The following is a 13169-nucleotide window of genomic DNA, read 5'->3' on the forward strand; positions in this document are numbered from 1 at the left end:
TAGCGTGACAGAAAGGGGACTCTATGATCTGTCCACCACTGAGGATATTTCACGTCAGCAGTGTGGTCGGTGCAAACCGGATGTGGAATTCGTATCGACCAGCCATCGCCGGGACCGAACCCGGTTCACCTCTTCGGAAGGCGAACGCTCTATCTCCTTAACCATCGCGGCTTCAGGTTTAATTTTTTTCTAACCGGCAGGGAACAGACGACCCATCCCATTTTTGAGTTTCTTATTAATGTCCAACTCCATATCTCTGTCTTGCGCAGCCGTTTAGCATCCTAAAAATATCGTTACGAATCTATAGTAAGTTTTTTACTGTGAGTAAAAGTAGGTAAGGTAGGTAGGTAAGGTAGGTAGGTAAGGTAGGTAGGTGTAGGTAAGGTAGGTAGGTAGGTAGTAAAAGTAGGTTTAGGTAGTTTGATGAGTAAAAGTAGGTGTGAAAATTTCGAAACTTTTTCCTTGTAACGTGACTTTAACACTGTTCTTATGCTCCGTATAATACCTTCAGTATTCATGGTTTCGTTGCTTATGTTTGATGGATCAAAATGCTGTCTTTAATCACAAAAGGGCGTTCGTTCACCCGTTCGGTCACTTAACCAAAAGAGATCTTTATCAAACCATAAGTAAATCGACATCATTATATTTCGGGAATAATTGTTTTGTAATTACAAATTCATTGTCGCCGTCATCTTTTCTTCAAAGACAAGCTAAAATTGATAATTTCAAACAAAAGGGCGCACAAAAGAGATGCACACACATGATGAGGTAAAATAGGTGTAGCGCGGAGAAGGGGGCTTATCTTGTGTGCGTGGGGGGGAGGGGCGGCAGTTTTAGTGCTCTCCAAGGGAAGATGTAAAATGTCCTGCATAACGCGGGTGGTGCTGATTCATTTTCGCCACTTCCGGTTGCTTTCCTTCTAATTTCTATGACCGCTCTCTCTCTCCTTCTCTCCACCCCTCGTCGTTTCCGTTTTGTTCTCTGTTAATGACTGTTCCGTGACGTCACGCACGCAAGGAACGGTCATTGGTTGAGGGATGCTGTAGGGAGGGTAGAAACGGTGGCCGTGATGGCAGGATTTTTATCCAACATGGGATTATCTAAGTAGGTGAAAGACAACACCGCCGAGTTCGACGATTTTGGCCAATGTGCATTCTTGGTTGTTTCAAAATATATTAGATTTGACTTATATTATATAAAAAGACATTTTTATTTTTCATTTAACGGGGAAGCTGCTATGATTATTAAAAAAATAAATAAATCATAATTTAAAACAAGACACTAGGAGTGAAGGCGTAAAATCCAAAATTGCCTCTTCATGATCTAATCCAGGGATCTTACACAAATCGGGATACTTTTACCTTAAAAGGACGCTATAGCGCTGGGGAAACTTTTCATGACGAAATCTTTTTCACCGTATGTAGTTTAAAGCAAGTACGGGTAAATCTGGCGTGAGCCATGAAGTTTTCATACGTTGGAAAATTGTTTTCAAAATATCAAAATGCAAATAAATTATGGCATTATAACCTTTAACACTGTACACAGTTAGAAATTTCTCAAAGAAAAAAAATGGTTAAATAATAATTTATTTAATTGTTAATTTACCATATTAAAAGAAAAGACTAAAATAATCATAAGAAAAAGATAGTATTCAAACTGATCACCGTGAGAAAAACCGTCTACTAACTGCTTTCACCTAATACGGTAATTTTATCGTATTAACTAGGCCCACCTAATAAAGCCATTTAGTTCCTTGCTGATGGGTACATATTATAGCCTAGATGGCTACAATGTCAATTTCATAACCAACAGAGTGGGGGTTCAAGCCCCAGCGTTGTCATCACAGTATTTACTCCATTCCATTCAACACATGAAGAGTTTCCAGTGTCATGCACTTCTCAATTTGTGCCTTGTACTCTCTTATGAGTATTACTTAACGAAGAGCCTTGCTATAATGTCCAATTGAATTTCTTTTTTACGGTTTTAAAACCATGCCAGTTGTAAATGGTTATAAAACCGTATAATTCTGTATTCATGGTTCCATTACCATAATAGTTGCAAACGGTTTCAAAACTGTAAAGGTAACTCTAAAGGCTCTTTACTGTAAATTTTACGGTTAATCGGATGGTCAAACTGCTGTCGGTAATTTTACCATAATTTTAGAATGGAAATTCTAACAGTGTTTAATTCAAAGTCATCCTGCAATATTGTTGGTATTTTGATATTTAAAAAAAAATCAGCCTTTAAAACATCTTGGTTAACTTGAACTCACTTTTCTTTAAACTTTAAATTTCAAATAGCTAATGTAGGTGAAACAGAATTTGCCATTTTTATTTGCCATTTTGAACAGAATTTAAATGTTTCTATCACGATATAGCGTCATGTTTTTTCGTTAAAGATTTGTTTGTAATATTATATTTCTTTTATCATCGTCTCAATACAAGTTGCTCCGTAATGACCACCTTTAATATAGGGTAACTGGATAAAATAAGGGCATAGTTAACAATTTGTTTTTAATGTATAAATGTGCAGCAAAAGTAAAAGCACTCGTATTATTGGGATATTTTTTGGCTATAGTTAACAATTTGTTTTTAATGTGTAAATGTACAGCAAAAGTGAAAGCACCCGCATTATTAGGATAAGATGGCCATAGTTAACAATTTGTTTTTAATGTATAAATGTACAGCAAAAGTCAAAGCACCCGCATTAATGGAATAAAATGGCTATAGTGAACAATTTGTTTTGAATGTATAAATGTACAGCAAAAGTGAAAGCACTCGCATTATTGAGATAAGATGGGCATAGTTAACAATTTGTTTTTAATGTATAAATGTACAGAAAAGTCAAAGCACCCTCTCTTACCACTAGTGAAATAAGACCGGGCGCACAGGCTAACACTAAGGAAATATTAAAATTTCAGTGAAAAAGTAGCAGACATTTTTAATTTATATGACAATTAAGAATATTATGCATGTAATTTACACGCGATACATTGATCTTCCTCTTCCGCTGCACTGCAGCTCAGCATAGGCATACATTAAGAGGGAGGGGGGTAGACCAGGTAGTTCCCGGTATTGCCTCGAAATAGAGAAATTACCAAAGCGAAACAGAACACCACTACTATTGAACTAAATACTTATTGTTTGTAAGGGAATGAATCTTTAGTGAACGTATAATATGCTGGACTAAAAAAAAAATTTGTTATTGTGATGACAAATAAATAAGGATAGTTTTAAAACCAAAGAACATTATAGAATTGACACAGGAAACTAACTTAACTACACAGACCCCTTCAATCAACAATAACACACCGATAGGGTGGATCCTTCTTCTTGACTCATCATCATTATAGTTGGCCAGACGACTTAATGTGGGCCAATGTCTTCTTCTTGACTAATAAAGTATAATTCAGATTTTGCCCGCTAAAAAATGAAATTAATTTCAGCACAATCGGGGTACCCGACTTTAAACGAGGTATCAGCCTTACCCAGCGATTTCCTACATAGATTTTAAATAAAAAAACAACTAGTTCGCTTAAAATCAGTATAGAAAGAATATATTTAAAATGCATCTTGCATGAATTTTCTGCATTGAAATTAAGGTTAGTTAAATTAAGGTTACGTGTGGAATAACTGACTTTGAGAAAATTATTTTTAAAACAAAAATCAAAAATTTTCATGAGTGTTCATAAAATGATTCTTATGATAATTAGTTTTAGTGCAACTGAGAAAGAATTTCACAGAAATGAGGAACAGACAAAAGAAGGGTACAAGGAAAGAAGGTTTTTTTTTTTACAGTTTTTTTTATTTTATTTATTTGTCTGTTATTCGGTTTGTATAATAATTAAAACTGAATTATAAAAATCATTTTTTTTTTCGTTTCATCGTTCATGTAAAACAAATGGATTAAATAAAAAATGTTTATAATGCAATCGCCACCAAAAATAGTCTGTTAGTTGACGTTAAGATATTTAGAAGCGATCAATTAGACCATTAAAATTAAATAAATAAATTAACACATTAAAAATATTAAGAAGTCTATTGACATTCTATACAGTTTGTCATTTGATATCAAGATATCTAAAAATCGGTAAATTAAATCGTTAGAATAAGATAAATGATCTATTGACTAAAAAATACCATTAAATACCATTTTATATAGTCTGTTATATGATGTCAAGATGCATAAAGGCGGTTAGTTTAATCATTAAAATAAAATAAATGATCTAATAGCTAAAAAATGCCTATAAAAAGATTGTCATATCAAATAGTCTGTAACTTGATGTGAAGATATTTAGGAAAGGGTAAAATGAACACTAAAATGAACTAATAAGTTAAAAAAGGTTTGGAAAGAAAAATTATTTCAAGCAGTCTGCTTCTGTGTTACTTGATATAAATATGTATAGAAAGCGGTAAGTTAAATTGCTTAAATAAAAGGTTACAAAAGTTTAAACGACGATTGTCCTTTCAATTAGTGTGACACCCGAAGTCTAGAAGGCTGACAATCAGAACGTTAAAATGAAATAAATGAATTAAAGAGTCAAAATTGTTTGTGACAATTGTCACTTCAAATAGTCTGCCACTTTATGTCTAGAAGGTAGACAAATGAAGTAGTAAGTTAAAAGAAAGAAAAAGGTTAAGACGATGATTGTCATTTCAAATAGTTAGTCACTTACTGTCCTGAAAACGATAAATTAGATTGTAAAAATAAAGTGCAAAAAATTAAATTAATTTCACTTCAAATTTAATCACTTCAAATAGTCTGTCACTTTATATTTAGAAGGTAGATCAATGAAGTGGTAAGTTATAAAAAAAGTTTAGACGATGATTCTCATTTCTAATATTCTAGTTGATGTCTAGAAGATGGTCAATTTGATAGTTCAAATAAAATAAAATAACTAGTACGTTAAACCTCAGGCGACGATTGTCATTTCAAATAGCCAGTCACTTAATGTCCTGAAGGTGGTCAAGTAGATCGGAAAAATAAATTGCCAAAAATTAACTAAATTTAAATTAATAATAAATTAAATTAATAATAAATTAAATTAATAATAAATTAAATTAATAATAAATTAAATTAATAATAAATTAAATTAATAATAAATTAAATTAATAATAAATTTCATTATTATTCATTTAATAGTTAAAATATTTTATTAATTAAAATTAATTAAGCTAAAAATTTTAGACGATGATTGTCATTATAAATAGCCTGTCACTTGGCGTTTAGAAGGCGGTCAATTATACATTTGAAATGAAATAAATTAACTATTACATTAAACTTTAGACGATGATTGTCATTTCATATAGCCAGTCACTTAATGTCCTGAAGGTGGTCAATTAGATCGTAAAAATAAAGTGCAAAAAATTAACTTAGCTTAAATCAATAATAATTTAAATCATTAAAAAATTAATAATTTAAAATAATAAAAAATTTATAATTTAAATGGATAAAAAATTTAATAATTCAAATTAATAAAAAATTTAATAATTAAGAAAAAATTTTACTTATCTAAATTAATTAAGAGAAAAAAAATTTTTAGACGATGATTGTCATTATAAATTGCCTGTCACTTGACGTTTAGAAGGCGGTCAATTATACATTTGAAATCAAACAAATTAACTAATATGCTAAACTTTAAACGATGATTGTCATTTCAAATAGCCAGTCACTTAATGTCCTGAAAGTGGTCAATCAGACAATAAAAATAAAGTACCGAAAATTAACTTAATTTAAATTAATGAATGATTTAATAATTAAAAAATTATTAATTAAAATTAACAAAGTGCAAAATGCTAAAAAGCATTTTAGACCATGATTGTCACTTGACGTTTAGAAGGTGGTCAATTAGACAGTAAGTGAACTAACAAAGTAAATCAGAAGAGAGAAAACATTCGGTCAGAGAAGGGGCGCGCACACTTTAATTCTTTGCGTGCCAACATCGAATCGGGATCAGCAAACCACACCACCCACCCTCTTTCCTCTCTCTCTGATCTCCAGTTGTTGGGTGAAAGGAGAGGGGAGGGCTGAAAAGAAGGACCATGGGGGCGATCGAAGCTCGCGCCGCCACAAAAGGAGGGCCCCGGATCATAACCTTTGCTTCCCCGTTGCATTTGAGATTCCTGTTTTCTCAGCCTGGAGCTAAAGGAAAGTTATCCTGCTTTCTCCCGATTTGCCAACGGGATATATATTATTATTACTATATTCCCATATCTCCGCCTTCTCCCACTCCTTTTTTTTTCAGCTCCGGATTTCCTCATTCCTTTGCAGGATAAAAACAGATTGAGAAAAAAAAAAGAGAACTTTTTCGAGTCACAGGTTTGTTGTTGAATTCTCTTCTTTCATTGATTGTTGATAAAGAGTCTTCGACGTGAAGTGTTTGTTTACAATCCATCACGTGGAATTCATGTCTTGAATACGCTGTTTTTTTTTCTTCTTCTTCTTCTTTCTTTGGTGTGAATAGTTTTAGTAATTATTATCTAATACTAATCAATAGAATGAAAGTGTTAATTAATATTTCGCAATTTTTTTTCCTTATTTAAAGTGTTTGCTATGGAAAACTAGGTAATTATACCTTTTTTTTTCTAATTTTATTTAAAATGATTTAGTAAATGAAATATAAAAGTGTCCGAATATGTATTTCGTCTTTTTTTCTTTCTTTTTTTTCTTGACAAAATTTTGCAAAAATTTTTATTTCATAATAATTGCAGGTAAAATCTAAATTTTATAATAATTAACTTTAATGTATTTTATTATAACATATTTTCATAAGTATGGAATTAGATGTTTCCAAATATATAGTTCCAAATATATAAAAATATATACGTTTTTAAGACTTAATTTATGTTGACTTTTATGTTTTCTATTTAAATTTACATAATTTTTCTGTGAATTTTGTCTAAATTTAAAAACAAATTTATTAAACTTCGCTGTTTTCTTCCTATAACCTCATGCTTTGAAAGATTTCCTTTGACTTTTTAAAAATTTAAATTTTAGTGTTTATAATAAATAAGTAAAAAGTTCGTCATAATATAGTAATGGTATATTATAGCAAAGGTTATAGTAATACAGTTTTCGAATGATTAATTTCAACCTTTTTTTATTAAAGTTGAAATTAATCATTCGAAAAACATTATATAACCTTACTGCAACTAATTCTCATGGTAATATGGACTAGTAACTCAGAGTCATAACGCAAACAAAAATTTTTCACTTCAACATTTTGAAATGGAAAATAAATTTCACTTAAATCTGAAAACTGTTTTCTAATTAAAGAATAATATTTTTGTTATTTGTAAAAAGTTCTTTCCTTACTTTTGGAATAATAATACTTAGAAAAATATTTTAATTACCTTGTATATGTGCCTCCTCCCAAAAATAATAATTTTATTGCTTTAAAGTTCTTATTTAATATTTTCTGATATTTTATGAGATTTTTTATAACATTAGATATAAAAAAATCTTATAAATATAATATTTTTATAATTTTAGAAAATTAATTTTTAAATTTAACTTGCAACTTAATAATTAAAAATTTGTTCAGTTATTAGAAAAAAAAATTACCGGAAAACTGTAATGGAACATTATATATTTCTACACAATAATCGAAAAATTAGTTACTTTAAGTACTAACCATTGTGAAAACTAGTTAAGTTAATTTTACTTGAAAAAAAGTGATATTGTAACTAAATTATATTAGAAATTAATTAAAGCGAAGTGCCGTTCTTCCTTAATTTCATAAATATTTTCATTGCCCTTAAAATATAGTAAATATAAATAAATATAAATAGCATTCAATATGCAATTTTTGAACATTTAAGCATTTATTAATGTAATAAGTATTTGCACAACAGCAAAAATTGGCAAAAAAAATATTTAAATTTTTTTTCTTCTTTTTTTTTTGAAGCCATTTTTTTTCCCTTCAATCAAACGAAATCTAGGAAGAACGAAATCATTGGGGACTTACATCTATTAGATGCCAGACGCGACACCATACATTGGGTCAGTTCCGATTTAATTCATAATTTTCACGCAACGTTCTTTATTTAATAATTATTCTTTGATCAATATTTTAAGTATTTCTATCATAAAATTAAACTGCAGTGAAAAAGTTAAAATCTTAAAGAATAATGAAATACAATTAATTCACGGTTTTTACAAACTCAGGGAGCATTTCCACTGAATGTGGTTTAATCATTCTACTTAAAATTCACCAATCAAGTTCTCACTTTCTAAATTTATATTTTATATAAAATATTTATTTTGATGGAAAAGGGATAAAAAAAAGTATAGTTGGTGCAACATAGGGAAATACTTGGTAATAAAAAAAAGTTTTCTTTCAAAGCATTTGAATTCCATTTAAAACAAAATCACAATGCCCAGAAAAAAAATGCTAAGTTTGTTTGATTATGTATTAAATAATAAATTAGTATTCGGCAAATACTCGTGTAAAAAAACTTTTTTTTTAGAGTTCTGTATAATTTTATCCAGACACTTTCCATGTTGAAATGATTTCTTTATCTGCTATAGTTTTTGATCCCAAAACAGTACAAATATTTCTATCTTTCCGTCTGCAAAATTTCACGCAGGAATGCTTTAAAAATAATTTTCTATTAAATAATAATGCAGAATATATTTATGAAAAAAACAACTTGGGTATCAAGCGGTTAATATATGGTTCAAATCTTGATAAAAATCAGTTAATTCAAGCACTTTTGAAAATAATGAAATAGATTTTTAATTTTCTGATTGTTGAACAAAAAATTTTCAGAGTCTAAATAATGAAATTTTTTATTTCACAGGAATAAATTCAGGAATTTTTTAAAAATAATTTCTTATTAAATAATTTAATAATATTACAGAAAATATTGATGAAAAAAAAAAGATTTGGGTATCAAAGAGTTAATATACGGTTCAAATCTTGATAAAAATCAGTTGATGCAGACACTTTTGAAAATAATGAAATAGATTTTTTATTTTCTGATTGTTCAATAAAAAATTTTCAGAGTCTAAATAATGAAAATTTTTATTATTGCTCATAATCAAGAATTCTGTTAGAAGAAAATTTTACTGATAAAAATTTTACTGATAAAATTTTTTGTAATTTTTGATTTAGTGACGAGAATGTTGGAATATTTGAAATTAAAATGAATTATCTCTCCATTATGTTAAATAAGTTTACTTATACATCGATAGAATCAATAACTACATTTAATTTCTGATAATGATTATAAATTGTTTGATTTGAATGATTCTGATAATGATTATCAAACTGTTTTTCATAAATTGTTCTCCACAAAAGTGATATCTCGCTAGTTTCTCTTTTCTTATCAGTTAGTTTTCAAAAATAACACAAAGGGGTAAAAAGATATGAAGGCTGCACTATGAAAATTTTTAGTTAAAATTACTGTATAAAGTGCCGACATTTTGGGTGCATTATCTGTGAAATTCATTTTACCGTCAAATATTAAACCGTGATTTTTACACTATTATTAATTTAATTAGAGGGATTCGGTACTTTTACAGTAATTATTACTGTAAAAATTAGGGTAAGTAAATTTTTCGTTCCGTAACATGTTCTGATAAAAATGGATTTTATGGTAAAAAGTTACGACAGTATCGGTACTTTTTGCAATAGTTTGATCAGGAATTTTTTACAGTGCTGCTTATATTGTGTTTTGCAAATAATAAATAAAATAACATAAAATATTAAAATGACAACATAAAAATAATCACACAACATAAAAAATAACATAAAAATTTGAGTACTGTGTAGCATTTTGAACGGTTTTCTGGTATTGTCTCATTGGATAAGAGTAGAGATTCCCTTCTGACACAAGGGATGCATCCCTGTTAATCCACAATTGTTGACCATCGGAATTTAGGATTAATTTTTATTTCCATAGGGTTAACCGTGAAGTTTCCTTTTGTTCCTACGTGGTCCTGATACTTATCCTTATCTTATCTGAATCATAACAGATTCCAATTAAATACCTCCAAATAGGTTTCTTCAGTACCAAGTTAATCAGATGTTGCGAAGTGCTTTAATATGAGTGGCTGTGAATGGCCGAAGTAGGCGCCTGTTGGCTTCCACCGGTGAATGTTGACAATCACAGAGTGGTTTTGGTAAATGTTCGAAATATATATTAGGTTCAGTTAAGTGCCACTGCCCGGTATACCCTATACCTGGGGTGGCGAACCTTAATGCACCAACGTGCCATTTTTTCTAAAAAATAGTTTAATGAGGACATAGACGTGCCGTTAAATAAATTTGACTTCGTAATTTTTGGGAAAATAATTATACAAAATAGTATCAACTCGAAACGATTTATTATGGGAAAAAATACATTCTGCAATGTCTCAGTTATACGCGTAATTCAACTTAAAGTAACATCAGTGTGACTTCTGTTGCTGCAGATTAGATGACAAATAACTTATATTAGGTTGTAAGATGTTAATTTAAGCACGACTGTTAATTTTTTTTGCTTCTCATTTATTGTTAGCTTGTTTTTATGGTTATTAATTGTTTTTTTGGCATTAATTGTTATTTTTTTGCTCATAATTGTTTTTAATGTAATACTTTTTGTTTTTGTTTTCGGGAATTTTAATTTAATTGTTAATATGCTTCATAGGGAACTTTGTGATCGGTGGCGTGCCTAAAATATTGTGTCGCGTGCCATTTATGGCACGCGTGCCATTGGTTCGCCATCCCAGCCCTATACTAATGTTATTTTTTAAGGTTCAGTACCACTGCCCTGTATAAATTTTCTCGGTATGCCCTATATCAATGTTTTTTTAAACTCAAGTGCCACTGCCAAGTATTCATTTAAACGGTACTCCGAACACAGATGTTTCTCTTAATCTTTCCTCAGCAGATATTAGAGTATTGAATAAATAAAATAATATCAATGAATAAATTAATATCAAATCGGATATAACAAATATTTCGAAGATTCTCCTAAGCGACTATGTGATTGTTGACATTCACCGGTGAAAGTCGACATTCTCTTGATTTCGGTCCCTCACGGTAACATATGCATTCTACATTTATTCAGATTTAGATTTTTCGTAGCATGCATGTTTTAAAATGTAAATAATGAAACACAATTTCTTAGATACATGTACGTAATATACTATGTGTATATATATATATATATATATATATATATATATATATATATATATATATATATATATATATATATATATATATATATGTATATATATATATATATGGTTCTTTAATTCCTAGTGGGTAGTCGAGTTAAAATATTGATCGGCGATGCGGTATCAAATAATATTATTTTTTAAATAAAAGCATAAACAAAAGGTTTTTCTGAATTTTCCTTTTAAAAAAGGTTATGTAATCGATTTCCTTCAAATTTCGATTTTCAAAACAAGATTTTAGATGATACAAAATTTTGCATACTTTACGAATTCAAATTTTTTAAAATTATTATTATAAATTAAATAATTATTTTATTTATTCATTTATTTTTGCATGTAATTTTGAAAGAACAAGTTGAAGCAATTGAATACAAGTTGAGAACAATTGAGAGTTTTAAGGATTTGAATTTTATTTAGAATTAGTTTCATACAAGAGATATCGCTGCAAAAATGAGACACACTCGTCTTCCGATTCAGGTTTAAATGACTAAGTCACAGATATACACACTCGATACATGATATATGAAAATATTCCTTCATCAAATATTCGAATATTTATTAAACTAAAATTAAAAGTTATTAAAAAATCCTTTTAAGAGTTCAATATATATTAGAGTTTCTATAAACATAAACATGAAGGAAAAAAAAAAAAAAAAAAAAAAAAAAAAAAAAAAAAAAAGAAAAAACGAAACTCCCAGAATAACTTTTGATTTAATGATAAGGTTTTCGTATATTAGGACTCAATTTTAATGGTTCGAGAGACGATATTTCAAGTTAAGGAATCAGACATAAAAAAGCGCTCTCTCGAATAAACGTACCTTTTTTTTCGTGAGGTTTTCATTCCTGACTCTCAAAATATAGAAAATAGTTACGTTGCATATTTATTCACATCGCGAAAACTTTTTAAGCAAATTGAAAAATCTTGGCAACTAATTGTAAAATTTATTTATCCAAAGGTAATTCAGAGTGAAAATTTAAAAATTTTTTTTTTTATTACTTTATATTAGTATTTATTATTTAATATTATTTTATTTAATAATGGTCGAAAAATTTTGAATTGTTAAGTTCACAAATTTTTATATCATTTTAAAAATTCAAAAAATTTGCACAAAATCGGTCAAAGAAATCCTGAGAAATTGGATTTCAGTTATTTAAAATTACATTTCTCCAGAATTATTCGAAAGATTTCGTTTCACTTTTGTATTTCGCCACTTAAAATTACATTCTTTAAAATGATGTATAAGTTTGTAAACCGTACATTTCAAAATTTTTACTACTAATTCTAAATGAAATAATAAAAAACAATAAATGATTACTAAAATTAATTATATTATTATTATTATTATTGTAATTATTATTATTGCATGTGGAATAAATGAATTAGATTTTTCCGGAATTGTTCAAACGATTTCGTTGAAATTTTGTATTTCACCACTTAAAATTAAATTCTTAAAAATGATGTAAATGTTTGTATACCTTACAATTTAAAATTTTTACGACTAATGCGAAATGAAATAATAAAAAACAAAAAATAATTATTATATTTCATTACATAATTTTTTTTTGCTTGTGGAATAAACAATTAGATTTCTCAGGAATAGTTCGAATTATTTATTTGCATTTGCAACTTTAAATTACATTCTTTAAATTAATGTAAAAGCTTGTATACCTTACATTAAAAAAATTTTAAGACAAATACGAAATTAAATAGTAAAAGACAGAAAATAATTATTAAAAATCATTTTATTTTTATTTTCTTTTTGCATAAACGAATTAGATTTCTCAGGAATTGTTCGAACGATTTCGTTTGAATTTTGCCACTTAAAATTACATTCTTTAAAATGATGTAAACCTTACATTTCAAAATTTTTGCGATTAATATGAAATGAAATAATAAAAAACAAAAAATAATTGTTAAAACTCATTATATTATTTTTTCTTTGCATGTGGAATAAACGAATTAGATTTCTCAGGAATTGTACGAGCGATTTCGTTTAAATTTT

The 13169-nt window shown here is 28.3% G+C and overlaps 1 protein-coding gene across 1 annotated transcript in view; it reads left to right on the forward strand.

Annotated features, from left to right (window-relative positions):
* The first annotated feature begins 5915 nt into the window (after positions 1-5915).
* The window catches only part of LOC107441842 (retroviral integration site protein Fli-1 homolog), a 190658-nt gene continuing 183404 nt past the window's right edge, over positions 5916-13169 (forward strand). The window contains exon 1 of the mRNA XM_087157818.1: positions 5916-6318. The gene's annotated coding sequence lies outside the window, so the exon portion shown is untranslated. The remainder of the gene's footprint in view (positions 6319-13169) is intronic.

Source organism: Parasteatoda tepidariorum, chromosome 2, assembly GCF_982258835.1.
Source record: "Parasteatoda tepidariorum strain Cologne lab strain chromosome 2, Ptep-v5.0, whole genome shotgun sequence".
Lineage (NCBI taxonomy): Eukaryota > Metazoa > Arthropoda > Arachnida > Araneae > Theridiidae > Parasteatoda > Parasteatoda tepidariorum.